The sequence below is a fragment of the Caretta caretta genome, chromosome 19 (assembly GCF_965140235.1).
Source record: "Caretta caretta isolate rCarCar2 chromosome 19, rCarCar1.hap1, whole genome shotgun sequence".
NCBI classification, from domain to species: domain Eukaryota; kingdom Metazoa; phylum Chordata; order Testudines; family Cheloniidae; genus Caretta; species Caretta caretta.
In genome coordinates this window covers 19716992-19733443 of record NC_134224.1, presented here as the reverse complement: position 1 = coordinate 19733443, position 16452 = coordinate 19716992, and the positions used below count along the sequence as shown (strand labels likewise).

The following is a 16452-nucleotide window of genomic DNA, read 5'->3' as shown; positions in this document are numbered from 1 at the left end:
AGCTTCTCTGATGCGTACCGCGCCCTCCTGTGCACTTCTAACCGCCCTGGTGTCTGGCTGCGCGTAACCAGCAGCTAGGCGATTTGCCTCAACCTCCCACCCCGCCATAAACGTCTCCTCCTTACTCTCACAGATATTGTGGAGCACACAGCAAGCAGTAATAACAGTGGGAATATTGGTTTCGCTGAGGTCTAAGCGAGTCAGTAAACTGCGCCAGCGCGCCTTTAAACGTCCAAATGCACATTCTACCACCATTCTGCACTTGCTCAGCCTGTAGTTGAACAGCTCCTGACTACTGTCCAGGCTGCCTGTGTACGGCTTCATGAGCCATGGCATTAAGGGGTAGGCTGGGTCCCCAAGGATACATATAGGCATTTCAACATCCCCAACAGTTATTTTCTGGTCTGGGAATAAAGTCCCTTCCTGCAGCTTTTGAAACAGACCAGAGTTCCTGAAGATGCGAGCATCATGTACCTTTCCCGGCCATCCCACGTTGATGTTGGTGAAACGTCCCTTGTGATCCACCAGAGCTTGCAGCACTATCAAAAAGTACCCCTTGCGGTTTATGTACTCGGCGGCTTGGTGCTCCGGTGCCAAGATAGGGATATGGGTTCCGTCTATAGCCCCACCACAGTTAGGGAATCCCATTGTAGCAAAGCCATCCACTATGACCTGCACATTTCCCAGGGTCACTACCCTTGATATCAGCAGATCTTTGATTGCGTGGGCTACTTGCATCAGAGCAGCCCCCACAGTAGATTTGCCCACTCCAAATTGATTCCCAACTGACCGGTAGCTGTCTGGTGTTGCAAGCTTCCACAGGGCTATCGCCACTCGCTTCTCAACTGTGAGGGCTGCTCTCATCTTGGTATTCATGCGCTTCAGGGCAGGGGAAAGCAAGTCACAAAGTTCCATGAAAGTGCCCCTTACGCATGCGAAAGTTTCGCAGCCACTGGGAATCGTCCCAGACCTGCAACACTATGCGGTCCCACCAGTCTGTGCTTGTTTCCCGAGCCCAGAATCGGCGTTCCACAGCATGAACCTGCCCCATTAGCACCATGATGCATGCATTGGCAGGGCCCATGCTTTCAGAGAAATCTGTGTCCATGTCCTGATCACTCACGGGACCGCGCTGACGTCGCCTCCTCGCCCGGTATCGCGTTGCCATGTTCTGGTGCTGCATATACTGCTGGATAATGCGTGTGGTGGTTAATGTGCTCCTAATTGCCAAAGTGAGCTGAGCGGCCTCCATGCTTGCCTTGGTATGGCGTCCGCACAGAAAAAAGGCGCGGAACGATTGTCTGCCGTTGCTCTGACGGAGGGAGGGGCGACTGACGACACGGCTTACAGGGTTGGCTTCAGGGAGCTAAAATCAACAAAGGGTGTGCCTGTACATCAAGGAGTATTTCAGGCAGGACTGCACGGAGGGTTCCAATAAGAAATGGTGCACCTAAGTTATCGTTGTTATTGGAACAAGGAGGTTAGCCTGGCCTCTGATTGATACATGGCTAGATTTACCTCGCTGCACCTTCTCTGTGAGTGACTGCAGTGTGATCTAGACAGGGGAGGAGGCAAATGAGTACAAAACAAATCTGGTCTATTTCTTGTTCTGACCCACTCCATCTATCTTTTACATCTTTGGCTGGCAGCAGACGGTGCAGAAGGACTGCATGCCATCCACATCTCATGGCTGCTCAGCAGAAGATGGTACAGTACGACTGCTAGCCATCTTCATCTCTTGCCTGCCTGACATAAGATGGTACAATACGACTGCTAGCAATCCTCATCTCGTGCCTGCCTGGCAGAAGATGGTACAGTACGACTGCTAGCAGTCCGTATTGCCTGCCCGCTCACCATAAGACGGTTCAATAGGACTGACTGCAGGACTAAAGAGAATGACCTGCTCAAGTCACTCCAAATTTAGTCCCTGCGCCCATGTCTGCCCAGGCGCTCCTGATCGACCTCACAGAGGCGACCAGGAGCACCTCAGACATGACGATGACGGCTACCAGTCATACTGTACCGTCTGCTGCCACAAGGCAAGGGGTTGCTGCTACTGTGTAGCAATGCCGTACCGCGTCTGCCAGCACCCAGGAGACATAGGGTGACGGTTACCTGAGCGGGCTCCATGCTTGCCATGGTATGGCGTCTGCACAGGTAACTCAGGAAAAAAGGCGCGAAATGATTGTCTGCCCTTGCTTTCACGGGGGGAGGGAGGGAACGGGGGGCTGACGATATGTACCCAGAACCACCCGCGACAATGTTTTAGCCCCATCAGGCATTGGGATCTCAACCCAGAATTCCAATGGGCAGCGGAGACTGCGGGAATTGTGGGATAGCTACCCACAGTACAACGCTCCGGAAGTCGACTCTAGCCTCGGTACTGTGGAAGCACTCCGCCGAGTTAATGCACTTAATGCACTTAGAGCATTTTCTGCTGAATTGGAATTCATTTGCAAATTGGATACTATTAATTTAGGCTTAAATAGAGACTGGGAGTGGCTAAGTCATTATGCAAGGTAGCCTGTTTCCTCTTGTTTTTTCCTACCCCCCCCCCCCCAGATGTTCTGGTTTAACTTGGATTTAAACTTGGAGAGTGGTCAGTTTAGATGAGCTATTACCAGCAGGAGAGTGAGTTTGTGTGTGTATGGGGGTGGGGGGATGTGAGAAAAACCTGGATCTATGCAGGAAATAGCCCGACTTGATTATGTAAAGAGTTGTCACTTTGGATGGGCTAACACCAGCAGGAGAGTGAATTTGTGTGGGGGGGTGGAGGGTGAGAAAACCTGGATTTGTGCTGGAAATGGCCCACCTGTTGATCACTTTAGATAAGCTATTACCAGCAGGACAGTGGGGTGGGAGGAGGTATTGTTTCATATTCTCTGTGTGTATATAAAGTCTGCTGCAGTTTCCACGGTATACGTCTGATGAAGTGAGCTGTAGCTCACGAAAGCTCATGCTCAAATAAATTGGTTAGTCTCTAAGGTGCCACAAGTACTCCTTTTCTTTCTGGTTGAAATAGAGTGCTTTTCTTCAGGGGACACTCAGAGGAGCCCATTCCTGCTGGGCTGTTTGCCTGTGGCTAAACAGAAATGTTCCCCGCTGTTAGCCACAGGGAGGGGGGAAGGTTGAGGGGGTAGTCACACGGTGGGAGGAGGCAAAATGCGACCTTGTAACGAAAGCACATGTGCTATGTATGTAATGTTAACAGCAAGGTTTACCCTGAAAGACTGTAGCGACTGTTCTATAAAATGTGTTTTTTTAAATACCGCTGTCCCTTTTTTTTTCTCCACCAGCTGCATGTGTTTCAATGATCACAGGATCTTCTCCTTCCCAGAGGCTAGTGAAGCTTAGAAAGAAAAAAAAACGCACTCGCGATGAAATGTTCTCCGAGCTCATGCTGTCCTCCCACACTGACAGAGCACAGACGAATGCGTGGAGGCAAATAATGTCAGAATGCAGGAAAGCACAAAATGACCGGGAGAAGAGGTGGAGGGCTGAAGAGAGTAAGTGGCGGGCTGAAGAGAGTAAGTGGCGGGCTGAAGACAGGGCTGAAGCTCAAATGTGGCGGCAGCGTGATGAGAGGAGGCAGGATTCAATGCTGAGGCTGCTGCAGGACCAAACCAGTATGCTCCAGTGTATGGTTGAGCTGCAGCAAAGGCAGCTGGAGCACAGACTGCCACTGCTGCCCCTCTGTAACCAACCGCCCTCCTCCCCAAGTTCCATAGTCTCCACACCCAGACGTCCAAGAACACGGTGGGGGGGCCTCCGGCCAACCAGCCACTCCACCACAGAGGATTGCCCAAAAAAAAGAAGGCTGTCATTCAATAAATTTTAAAGTTGTAAACTTTTAAAGTGCTGTGCTTAAAGTGCTGTGTGGCATTTTCCTTCCCTCCTCCACCACCCCTCGTGGGCTACCTTGGTAGTCATCCCCCTATTTGTGTGATGAATGAATAACGAATGCATGACTGTGAAGCAGCAATGACTTTATTGCCTCTGCAAGCAATGATTAAAGGGAGGAGGGTAGGGTGGTTAGCTTACAGGGAAGTAGAGTGAACCAAGGGGCGGGGGGTTTCATCAAGGAGAAACAAACAGAACTTTCACACCGTAGCCTGGCCAGTCATGAAACTGGTTTTCAAAGCTTCTCTGATGCGTACCGCGCCCTCCTGTGCACTTCTAACCGCCCTGGTGTCTGGCTGCGCGTAACCAGCAGCTAGGCGATTTGCCTCAACCTCCCACCCCGCCATAAACGTCTCCTCCTTACTCTCACAGATATTGTGGAGCACACAGCAAGCAGTAATAACAGTGGGAATATTGGTTTCGCTGAGGTCTAAGCGAGTCAGTAAACTGCGCCAGCGCGCCTTTAAACGTCCAAATGCACATTCTACCACCATTCTGCACTTGCTCAGCCTGTAGTTGAACAGCTCCTGACTACTGTCCAGGCTGCCTGTGTACGGCTTCATGAGCCATGGCATTAAGGGGTAGGCTGGGTCCCCAAGGATACATATAGGCATTTCAACATCCCCAACAGTTATTTTCTGGTCTGGGAATAAAGTCCCTTCCTGCAGCTTTTGAAACAGACCAGAGTTCCTGAAGATGCGAGCATCATGTACCTTTCCCGGCCATCCCACGTTGATGTTGGTGAAACGTCCCTTGTGATCCACCAGAGCTTGCAGCACTATCAAAAAGTACCCCTTGCGGTTTATGTACTCGGCGGCTTGGTGCTCCGGTGCCAAGATAGGGATATGGGTTCCGTCTATAGCCCCACCACAGTTAGGGAATCCCATTGTAGCAAAGCCATCCACTATGACCTGCACATTTCCCAGGGTCACTACCCTTGATATCAGCAGATCTTTGATTGCGTGGGCTACTTGCATCAGAGCAGCCCCCACAGTAGATTTGCCCACTCCAAATTGATTCCCAACTGACCGGTAGCTGTCTGGTGTTGCAAGCTTCCACAGGGCTATCGCCACTCGCTTCTCAACTGTGAGGGCTGCTCTCATCTTGGTATTCATGCGCTTCAGGGCAGGGGAAAGCAAGTCACAAAGTTCCATGAAAGTGCCCCTTACGCATGCGAAAGTTTCGCAGCCACTGGGAATCGTCCCAGACCTGCAACACTATGCGGTCCCACCAGTCTGTGCTTGTTTCCCGAGCCCAGAATCGGCGTTCCACAGCATGAACCTGCCCCATTAGCACCATGATGCATGCATTGGCAGGGCCCATGCTTTCAGAGAAATCTGTGTCCATGTCCTGATCACTCACGGGACCGCGCTGACGTCGCCTCCTCGCCCGGTATCGCGTTGCCATGTTCTGGTGCTGCATATACTGCTGGATAATGCGTGTGGTGGTTAATGTGCTCCTAATTGCCAAAGTGAGCTGAGCGGCCTCCATGCTTGCCTTGGTATGGCGTCCGCACAGAAAAAAGGCGCGGAACGATTGTCTGCCGTTGCTCTGACGGAGGGAGGGGCGACTGACGACACGGCTTACAGGGTTGGCTTCAGGGAGCTAAAATCAACAAAGGGTGTGCCTGTACATCAAGGAGTATTTCAGGCAGGACTGCACGGAGGGTTCCAATAAGAAATGGTGCACCTAAGTTATCGTTGTTATTGGAACAAGGAGGTTAGCCTGGCCTCTGATTGATACATGGCTAGATTTACCTCGCTGCACCTTCTCTGTGAGTGACTGCAGTGTGATCTAGACAGGGGAGGAGGCAAATGAGTACAAAACAAATCTGGTCTATTTCTTGTTCTGACCCACTCCATCTATCTTTTACATCTTTGGCTGGCAGCAGACGGTGCAGAAGGACTGCATGCCATCCACATCTCATGGCTGCTCAGCAGAAGATGGTACAGTACGACTGCTAGCCATCTTCATCTCTTGCCTGCCTGACATAAGATGGTACAATACGACTGCTAGCAATCCTCATCTCGTGCCTGCCTGGCAGAAGATGGTACAGTACGACTGCTAGCAGTCCGTATTGCCTGCCCGCTCACCATAAGACGGTTCAATAGGACTGACTGCAGGACTAAAGAGAATGACCTGCTCAAGTCACTCCAAATTTAGTCCCTGCGCCCATGTCTGCCCAGGCGCTCCTGATCGACCTCACAGAGGCGACCAGGAGCACCTCAGACATGACGATGACGGCTACCAGTCATACTGTACCGTCTGCTGCCACAAGGCAAGGGGTTGCTGCTACTGTGTAGCAATGCCGTACCGCGTCTGCCAGCACCCAGGAGACATAGGGTGACGGTTACCTGAGCGGGCTCCATGCTTGCCATGGTATGGCGTCTGCACAGGTAACTCAGGAAAAAAGGCGCGAAATGATTGTCTGCCCTTGCTTTCACGGGGGGAGGGAGGGAACGGGGGGCTGACGATATGTACCCAGAACCACCCGCGACAATGTTTTAGCCCCATCAGGCATTGGGATCTCAACCCAGAATTCCAATGGGCAGCGGAGACTGCGGGAATTGTGGGATAGCTACCCACAGTACAACGCTCCGGAAGTCGACTCTAGCCTCGGTACTGTGGAAGCACTCCGCCGAGTTAATGCACTTAATGCACTTAGAGCATTTTCTGCTGAATTGGAATTCATTTGCAAATTGGATACTATTAATTTAGGCTTAAATAGAGACTGGGAGTGGCTAAGTCATTATGCAAGGTAGCCTGTTTCCTCTTGTTTTTTCCTACCCCCCCCCCCCAGATGTTCTGGTTTAACTTGGATTTAAACTTGGAGAGTGGTCAGTTTAGATGAGCTATTACCAGCAGGAGAGTGAGTTTGTGTGTGTATGGGGGTGGGGGGATGTGAGAAAAACCTGGATCTATGCAGGAAATAGCCCGACTTGATTATGTAAAGAGTTGTCACTTTGGATGGGCTAACACCAGCAGGAGAGTGAATTTGTGTGGGGGGGTGGAGGGTGAGAAAACCTGGATTTGTGCTGGAAATGGCCCACCTGTTGATCACTTTAGATAAGCTATTACCAGCAGGACAGTGGGGTGGGAGGAGGTATTGTTTCATATTCTCTGTGTGTATATAAAGTCTGCTGCAGTTTCCACGGTATACGTCTGATGAAGTGAGCTGTAGCTCACGAAAGCTCATGCTCAAATAAATTGGTTAGTCTCTAAGGTGCCACAAGTACTCCTTTTCTTTCTGGTTGAAATAGAGTGCTTTTCTTCAGGGGACACTCAGAGGAGCCCATTCCTGCTGGGCTGTTTGCCTGTGGCTAAACAGAAATGTTCCCCGCTGTTAGCCACAGGGAGGGGGGAAGGTTGAGGGGGTAGTCACACGGTGGGAGGAGGCAAAATGCGACCTTGTAACGAAAGCACATGTGCTATGTATGTAATGTTAACAGCAAGGTTTACCCTGAAAGACTGTAGCGACTGTTCTATAAAATGTGTTTTTTTAAATACCGCTGTCCCTTTTTTTTTCTCCACCAGCTGCATGTGTTTCAATGATCACAGGATCTTCTCCTTCCCAGAGGCTAGTGAAGCTTAGAAAGAAAAAAAAACGCACTCGCGATGAAATGTTCTCCGAGCTCATGCTGTCCTCCCACACTGACAGAGCACAGACGAATGCGTGGAGGCAAATAATGTCAGAATGCAGGAAAGCACAAAATGACCGGGAGAAGAGGTGGAGGGCTGAAGAGAGTAAGTGGCGGGCTGAAGAGAGTAAGTGGCGGGCTGAAGACAGGGCTGAAGCTCAAATGTGGCGGCAGCGTGATGAGAGGAGGCAGGATTCAATGCTGAGGCTGCTGCAGGACCAAACCAGTATGCTCCAGTGTATGGTTGAGCTGCAGCAAAGGCAGCTGGAGCACAGACTGCCACTGCTGCCCCTCTGTAACCAACCGCCCTCCTCCCCAAGTTCCATAGTCTCCACACCCAGACGTCCAAGAACACGGTGGGGGGGCCTCCGGCCAACCAGCCACTCCACCACAGAGGATTGCCCAAAAAAAAGAAGGCTGTCATTCAATAAATTTTAAAGTTGTAAACTTTTAAAGTGCTGTGCTTAAAGTGCTGTGTGGCATTTTCCTTCCCTCCTCCACCACCCCTCGTGGGCTACCTTGGTAGTCATCCCCCTATTTGTGTGATGAATGAATAACGAATGCATGACTGTGAAGCAGCAATGACTTTATTGCCTCTGCAAGCAATGATTAAAGGGAGGAGGGTAGGGTGGTTAGCTTACAGGGAAGTAGAGTGAACCAAGGGGCGGGGGGTTTCATCAAGGAGAAACAAACAGAACTTTCACACCGTAGCCTGGCCAGTCATGAAACTGGTTTTCAAAGCTTCTCTGATGCGTACCGCGCCCTCCTGTGCACTTCTAACCGCCCTGGTGTCTGGCTGCGCGTAACCAGCAGCTAGGCGATTTGCCTCAACCTCCCACCCCGCCATAAACGTCTCCTCCTTACTCTCACAGATATTGTGGAGCACACAGCAAGCAGTAATAACAGTGGGAATATTGGTTTCGCTGAGGTCTAAGCGAGTCAGTAAACTGCGCCAGCGCGCCTTTAAACGTCCAAATGCACATTCTACCACCATTCTGCACTTGCTCAGCCTGTAGTTGAACAGCTCCTGACTACTGTCCAGGCTGCCTGTGTACGGCTTCATGAGCCATGGCATTAAGGGGTAGGCTGGGTCCCCAAGGATACATATAGGCATTTCAACATCCCCAACAGTTATTTTCTGGTCTGGGAATAAAGTCCCTTCCTGCAGCTTTTGAAACAGACCAGAGTTCCTGAAGATGCGAGCATCATGTACCTTTCCCGGCCATCCCACGTTGATGTTGGTGAAACGTCCCTTGTGATCCACCAGAGCTTGCAGCACTATCAAAAAGTACCCCTTGCGGTTTATGTACTCGGCGGCTTGGTGCTCCGGTGCCAAGATAGGGATATGGGTTCCGTCTATAGCCCCACCACAGTTAGGGAATCCCATTGTAGCAAAGCCATCCACTATGACCTGCACATTTCCCAGGGTCACTACCCTTGATATCAGCAGATCTTTGATTGCGTGGGCTACTTGCATCAGAGCAGCCCCCACAGTAGATTTGCCCACTCCAAATTGATTCCCAACTGACCGGTAGCTGTCTGGTGTTGCAAGCTTCCACAGGGCTATCGCCACTCGCTTCTCAACTGTGAGGGCTGCTCTCATCTTGGTATTCATGCGCTTCAGGGCAGGGGAAAGCAAGTCACAAAGTTCCATGAAAGTGCCCCTTACGCATGCGAAAGTTTCGCAGCCACTGGGAATCGTCCCAGACCTGCAACACTATGCGGTCCCACCAGTCTGTGCTTGTTTCCCGAGCCCAGAATCGGCGTTCCACAGCATGAACCTGCCCCATTAGCACCATGATGCATGCATTGGCAGGGCCCATGCTTTCAGAGAAATCTGTGTCCATGTCCTGATCACTCACGGGACCGCGCTGACGTCGCCTCCTCGCCCGGTATCGCGTTGCCATGTTCTGGTGCTGCATATACTGCTGGATAATGCGTGTGGTGGTTAATGTGCTCCTAATTGCCAAAGTGAGCTGAGCGGCCTCCATGCTTGCCTTGGTATGGCGTCCGCACAGAAAAAAGGCGCGGAACGATTGTCTGCCGTTGCTCTGACGGAGGGAGGGGCGACTGACGACACGGCTTACAGGGTTGGCTTCAGGGAGCTAAAATCAACAAAGGGTGTGCCTGTACATCAAGGAGTATTTCAGGCAGGACTGCACGGAGGGTTCCAATAAGAAATGGTGCACCTAAGTTATCGTTGTTATTGGAACAAGGAGGTTAGCCTGGCCTCTGATTGATACATGGCTAGATTTACCTCGCTGCACCTTCTCTGTGAGTGACTGCAGTGTGATCTAGACAGGGGAGGAGGCAAATGAGTACAAAACAAATCTGGTCTATTTCTTGTTCTGACCCACTCCATCTATCTTTTACATCTTTGGCTGGCAGCAGACGGTGCAGAAGGACTGCATGCCATCCACATCTCATGGCTGCTCAGCAGAAGATGGTACAGTACGACTGCTAGCCATCTTCATCTCTTGCCTGCCTGACATAAGATGGTACAATACGACTGCTAGCAATCCTCATCTCTTGCCTGCCTGGCAGAAGATGGTACAGTACGACTGCTAGCAGTCCGTATTGCCTGCCCGCTCACCATAAGACGGTTCAATAGGACTGACTGCAGGACTAAAGAGAATGACCTGCTCAAGTCACTCCAAATTTAGTCCCTGCGCCCATGTCTGCCCAGGCGCTCCTGATCGACCTCACAGAGGCGACCAGGAGCACCTCAGACATGACGATGACGGCTACCAGTCATACTGTACCGTCTGCTGCCACAAGGCAAGGGGTTGCTGCTACTGTGTAGCAATGCCGTACCGCGTCTGCCAGCACCCAGGAGACATAGGGTGACGGTTACCTGAGCGGGCTCCATGCTTGCCATGGTATGGCGTCTGCACAGGTAACTCAGGAAAAAAGGCGCGAAATGATTGTCTGCCCTTGCTTTCACGGGGGGAGGGAGGGAACGGGGGGCTGACGATATGTACCCAGAACCACCCGCGACAATGTTTTAGCCCCATCAGGCATTGGGATCTCAACCCAGAATTCCAATGGGCAGCGGAGACTGCAGGAACTGTGGGATAGCTACCCACAGTGCAACGCTCCGGAAGTCGACGCTTGCCTCGGTACTGTGGAAGCGCTCCGCCGAGTTAATGCACTTAATGCACTTAGAGCATTTTCTGTGGGGACACACACACTCGAATATATAAAACCGATTTCTAAAAAACCGACTTCTATAAATTCGACCTAATTTCGTAGTGTAGACATACCCTAAGACGGAGAATATCTTATTACCCTTATATAAATCCATGGTACGCCCAGATCTTGAATACTGCGTACAGATGTGGTCCCCTCAACTCAAAAAAGATATACTAGCATTAGAAAAGGTTCAGAAAAGGGCAACTAAAATGATTAGGGGTTTGGAAAGGGTCTTATATGAGGAGAGATTAAAGAGGCTAGGACTTTTCAGCTTGGAAAAGAGAAGACTAAGGGGGATATGATAGAGGTCTACAAAATCACGAGTGGTGTGGAGAAAGTGAATAAGGAAAAGTTATTTATTGAATAACTTCAGTATGTGTAATAACCCAGCCACTCCCAGTCTCTATTCAAACCCAAGTTAATGGTATCTAGTTTGCATATTAATTCAAGCTCAGCAGTTTCTCGTTGGAGTCTGTTTTGGAAGCTTTTCCCTAAGGGTATGTCTACACTACGAAATTAGGTCGAATTTATAGAAGTCTGTTTTGTAGAAAGCGGTTTTATACCGTTGATTGTGTGTGTCCCCATACAAGTCCTCTAAGTGCATATAGTCGGCGGAGTGTGTCCACAGTACGGAGGCAACCGTTGACTTCTGGAGCGTTGCACTGTGGGTGGCTATCACACAGTTCCCGCAGTCTCCGCCTCCCATCTGAATTCTGGGTAGAAATCCCAGTGCCTGATGGGGCTAAAATATTGTCGCAGGTGGTTCTGGGTACATATCGTCAGGCCTCCCTTCCCTCCCTCCCTCTGTGAAAGCAGGGGCAGACAATCGTTTTGCGCCTTTTTTCTTGAGTTACCTGTGCAGACGCCATACCACGGCAAGCATGGAGCCCGATCAGCAAATCATCACTGTATGTCTCCTGGGTGCTGGCAGACATGGTACTGCATTGCTACACAGCAGCAGTTAATTGCCTTTTGGCAGCAGACAGTGCAGTATGACTGGTAGCTGTCATCGACGTAGTCCTGGGCGCTCTTTTAATCGGGCGCCTGGGCAAACATGGGAGTGACTCAGCCAGGTCATTTCCCTTTTAAGTTTTGTCTCGTGGGGATTGAGTCCTACCAGCAGTGCACTGTCTTTTAACCTCCAGCCAGCAGAAGATGATGGCTAGTCGTCATACTGCACCGTCTTCTGCCGAGCACCCAGGAGATGATGGCTAGCGGTCGTACTGCACAGTCTGCTGCCAGCAAGATGTATAAAGATAGATGAAGTGGCTCAAAACAAGAAATAGACCAGATTTGTTTTGTATTCATTTTCTCCTCCTTCCCTCTGTGAAATCAACGGCCTGCCAAACCCAGTTTTGAATTCTATCCTTGAGGTTTTGAGTTCTATCCTTGAGGGGGCCATTCAGTTTCTCACAAAGCTACCCCCTTTGTTGATTTTAATTCCCTGTAAGCCAACCCTGTAAGCCATGTCGCCAGTTGCCCCTCCCTCCATCAGGGCGTCGGCAGACGTTCGTTCCGTGCCTTTTTTCTGTGAAGACGCCATACCATGGCAAGCATGGAGCCTGCTCAGATCACTTTGGCAGTTAGGAGCACATTAAACACTACGCACATTATCCAGCAGTATATGCAGCACCGGATACTGGCAAAGCGATACCGGGCAAGTAGGTGACGCCAGCACGGTGACATGAATAATGAGGACATGGACACAGACTTCTCTCAAAGCACGGGCCCTGGCAATGTGGGCATCATGGTGCTAATGGGGCAGGTTCATGCAGTGGAACGCTGATTCTGGGCTCGGAAAACAAGCACAGTCTGGTGGGACAGCATAGTGTTGCAGGTCTGGGACAATTTCCAGTGGTTGCGAAACTTTCGCATGCGTAAGGGCACGTTCATGGAACTTTGTGACTTGCTTTCCCCTGCCCTGAGGTGCAAGAATACCAAGATAAGAGCAGTCTTCACAGTTGAGAAGTGAGTGGCGATAGCCCTGTGGAAGCTTGCAATGCCAGACAGCTACCCGGTCAGTCAGGAATCAATTTGGAGTGGGCAAATCTACTGTGGGGGCTGCTCTGATGCAAGTAACCAACGCAATCAAAGATCTGCTGGTACCAAGGGTAGTGACCCTGGGAAATGTGCAGGTCATAGTGGATGGCTTTGCTGCAATGGGATTCCCTAACAGTGGTGGGGCCATAGATGGAACCCGTATCCCTATCTTGGCACCGGAGCACCAAGCCAGCGAGTACATAAACTGCAAGGGGTACTTTTCAATAGTGCTGCAAGCACTGGTGGATTACAAGGGACGTTTCACCAACATCAATGTGGGATGGCCGGGAAAGGTACATGATGCTCGCATCTTCAGGAACTCTGGTCTGTTTCAAAAGCTGCAAGAAGGAACTTTATTCCCAGACCAGAAAATAACTGTTGGGCACGTTGAAATGCCTATATGTATCCTTGGGGACCCAGCGTACCCCTTAATGCCATGGCTTATGAAGCCGTACACAGGCAGCCTGGACAGTAGTCAGGAGCTGTTCAACTACAGGCTGAGCAAGTGCAGAATGGTGGTAGAATGTGCATTTGGACGTTTAAAAGCGTGCTGGCGCAGTTTACTGACTCGGTTAGACCTCAGCAAAACCAATATTCCCACTGCTATTACTGCTTGCTGTGTGCTCCACAATATCTGTGAGAGTAAGGGGGAGACATTTATGGTGGGGTGGGAGGTTGAGGCAAATCACCTGGCTGCTGGTTTCGCACAGCCAGACACCAGGGTGGTTAGAAGAGCACAGGAGGGCGCGGTGTGCATCAGAGAAGCTTTGAAAACCAGTTTCATGACTGGCCAGGCTACGGTGTGAAAGTTCTGTTTGTTTCTCCATGATGAAACCCACCGCCCCTTGATTCACTCTATTTTCCTGTAAGCTAACCACCCTCCCCTCCTGCCTTGATCACCGCTTGCAGAGGCAATAAAGTCATTGTTGCTTCACATTCATGCATTCTTTATTCATTCATCACACAAATAGGGGGATAACTACCAAGGTAGCCCAGGAGAGGTGATGGAGGAGGGAAGGACAAGGCCACACAGCACTTTAAAAGTTTAAAACTTTAAAACTTATTGAATGCCAGCCTTCTGTTGCTTGGGCAATCCTCTGGGGTTGGGTGGCCGGAGGCCCCCCACACCGCGTTCTTGGGCATCTGGGTGAGGAGGCTATGGAACTTGGGGAGGAGGGCGGTTGGTTACACAGGGGCTGTAGCAGCGATCTGTGCTCCTGCTGCCTTTCCTGCAGCTCAACCATACACTGGAGCATATTGGTTTGATCCTCCAGCAGCCTCAGCATTGAATCCTGTCTCCTCTCATCACGCTGCCACCACCTTTCAGCTTTAGCCCTCTCTTCAACCCGCCACTTACTCTCTTCAGCCCACCACCTCTCCTCCTGGTTATATTGTGCTTTCCTGCACTCTGACATTGTCTGCCTCCATGCATTCGTCTGTGCTATGTCAGTGAGGGAGGACAGCATGAGCTCAGAGAACATTTCATCACAAGTGCGTTTTTTTCACCTTCTAATCTTCACTAGTCTCTGGGAAGGAGAAGATCCTGTGATCCTTGAAACACATGCAGCTGGTGGAGAAAAAAAAAGAGGCAGTGGTATTTAAAAAGACACATTTTCTAGAACAATGGCTACACTCTTTCACGGTAAACCTTGCTGTTAACATTACATACACAGCACATGTGCTTTTGTTCCAAGGTTGCATTTTGTCTCCCCCCACCACATGGCTAACAGTGGGGAACATTTCTGTTCAGCCACAGGCAAACAGCCCAGCAGGAACGGGCACCTCTGAATGTCCCCTTAAGAAAAGCACCCTATTTCAACCAGGTGACGATGAATGATATCACTCTCCTGAGGATAACACAGAGAGATAAAGAACGGATGTTGTTTGAATGCCAGCAAACATACACTGCAATGCTTTGTTCTACAATGATTCCAGAGTACGTGCTACTGGCCTGGTGTGGTAAAGTGTCCTACCATGGTGGGTGGAATAAGGCTGCCCTCCCCAGAAACCTTTTGCAAACGCTTTGGGAATACATCTAGGAGAGCTGCAAATGCCAGGGCAAATTAATCATTAAACATGCTTGCTTTTAAACCATGTATAGTATTTTAAAAGGTACACTCATCAGAGGTCCCTTCTCAACCTGGCGGGTCCGGGAAGCAGCCTTGGGTGGGTCCGGGGGGGACTGCCTCCAGGTCCAGGGTGAGAAACAGTTCCTGGCTGTCGGGAAAACCGGTTTCTCCGCTTGCTTGCTGTGAGCTATATACAACTTCATCATCATCATCTTCCTCGTCCCCAAAACCTGCTTCTGTGTTGCCTCCATCTCCATTGAAGGAGTCAAACAACAGGGCTGGGGTAGTGGTGGCTGAACACCCTAAAATGGCATGCAGTTCATCATAGAAGCGGCATGTTTGGGGCTCTGACCCGGAGCAGCCGTTTGCCTCTCTGGTTTTCTGGTAGGTTTGCCTCAGCTCCTTAAGTTTCACGCGGCATTGCTTCGGGTCTCTGTTATGGCCTCTGTCCTTCATGCCCTGGGAGATTTTGACAAATGTTTTGGCATTTCGAAAACTGGAACGGAGTTCTGATAGCACGGATTCCTCTCCCCATACAGCGATCAGATCCCATACCTCCCGTTCAGTCCATGCTGGAGCTCTTTTGCGATTCTGGGACTCCATCGTGGTCACCTCTGCTGATGAGCTCTGGCCAGCGTGGCAAGCTGCAGGTGACCATGCAAACAGGAAATTGAAATTCAAAAGTTTGCGGGCCTTTTCCTGTCTACCTGGCCAGTGCATCTAAGTTGAGAGTGCTGTCCAGAGCGGTCAAAATAGAGCACTCTGGGATAGCTCCCAGAGGCCAATACCGTCTAATTGTGTCCACAGTACCTCAAATTCGACCCGGCAAGGCCGATTTAAGCTCTAATCCACTTGTCAGAGGTGGATTAAGGAAATCGATTTTAAGAGCCCTTTAAGTCTAAAAAAAGGGCTTCATTGTATGGACGGGTGCAGGTTTACATCGATTTAAAGCTGCTAAATTCGACCTAAACTCCTAGTGTAGACCAGGGCTTAGTTAAGTATCCTCACACCTTCTTGTCAACTGTCTAAATGGGCCATCTTGATTATCACTACAAAAGTTTTTTTCTCCTGCTGATAATAGCTCATCTTAACTAATTAGCCTCCCACAGTTTGTGTGGCAACTTCCAACTTATCTGTATTGTGACAAAGCTCTGTCCTTGTCTCCGTGGGTCCCGCATTTCCTGGCGGATTTCAATAGCCTCAGAGACTCACTGTGACCCTCCACATAACCCTTCTCTCTCTAGAGACAAGAGTCACAGTCTACTGAGCCATTTTCATCATAAGCCAGTGAGGGAGGTGAGGAGAAGCTATCCTCCCTTGCACAGTCTCTGTTGTCTCCCAGTCTCAGTGATTAATCAGTGGGGGGGTGACAAATGGGGGAGCCCAGACCCACCCTCTACTCCGGGCTCCAGTCCAGGGACTTTAATAGTATCAGCTATGGTTGCACCTTCTAGAAACATGACACGTACAATTCCCTGGGCTACTTTGCCACAGCAGCCCCCACTTCCTCAAGCTCCATTTCACCCTTACCTCAAGGCCTCCTTCCTTGTGCCTGATATGGTGTGTACTGCTCGGTCTCTCCAACAGCACAACTTCCTCCCACAGCTCCTGAC

At 50.4% G+C, this 16452-nt stretch overlaps 1 protein-coding gene across 2 annotated transcripts in view; it reads right to left on the bottom strand.

Annotated features, from left to right (window-relative positions):
- Nucleotides 1-13693: 13693 nt before the first annotated feature.
- Nucleotides 13694-16452, bottom strand: part of HTR1D (5-hydroxytryptamine receptor 1D) — a 38078-nt gene continuing 35319 nt past the window's right edge. The window contains exon 6 of one of the 2 annotated variants that reach the window (XR_007353378.2): nucleotides 13694-14337. The gene's annotated coding sequence lies outside the window, so the exon portion shown is untranslated. Of the gene's footprint in view, nucleotides 14338-15243; nucleotides 15484-16452 lie in introns of those variants that run through there. The other variant, XR_007353379.2, reaches the window with a different exon arrangement.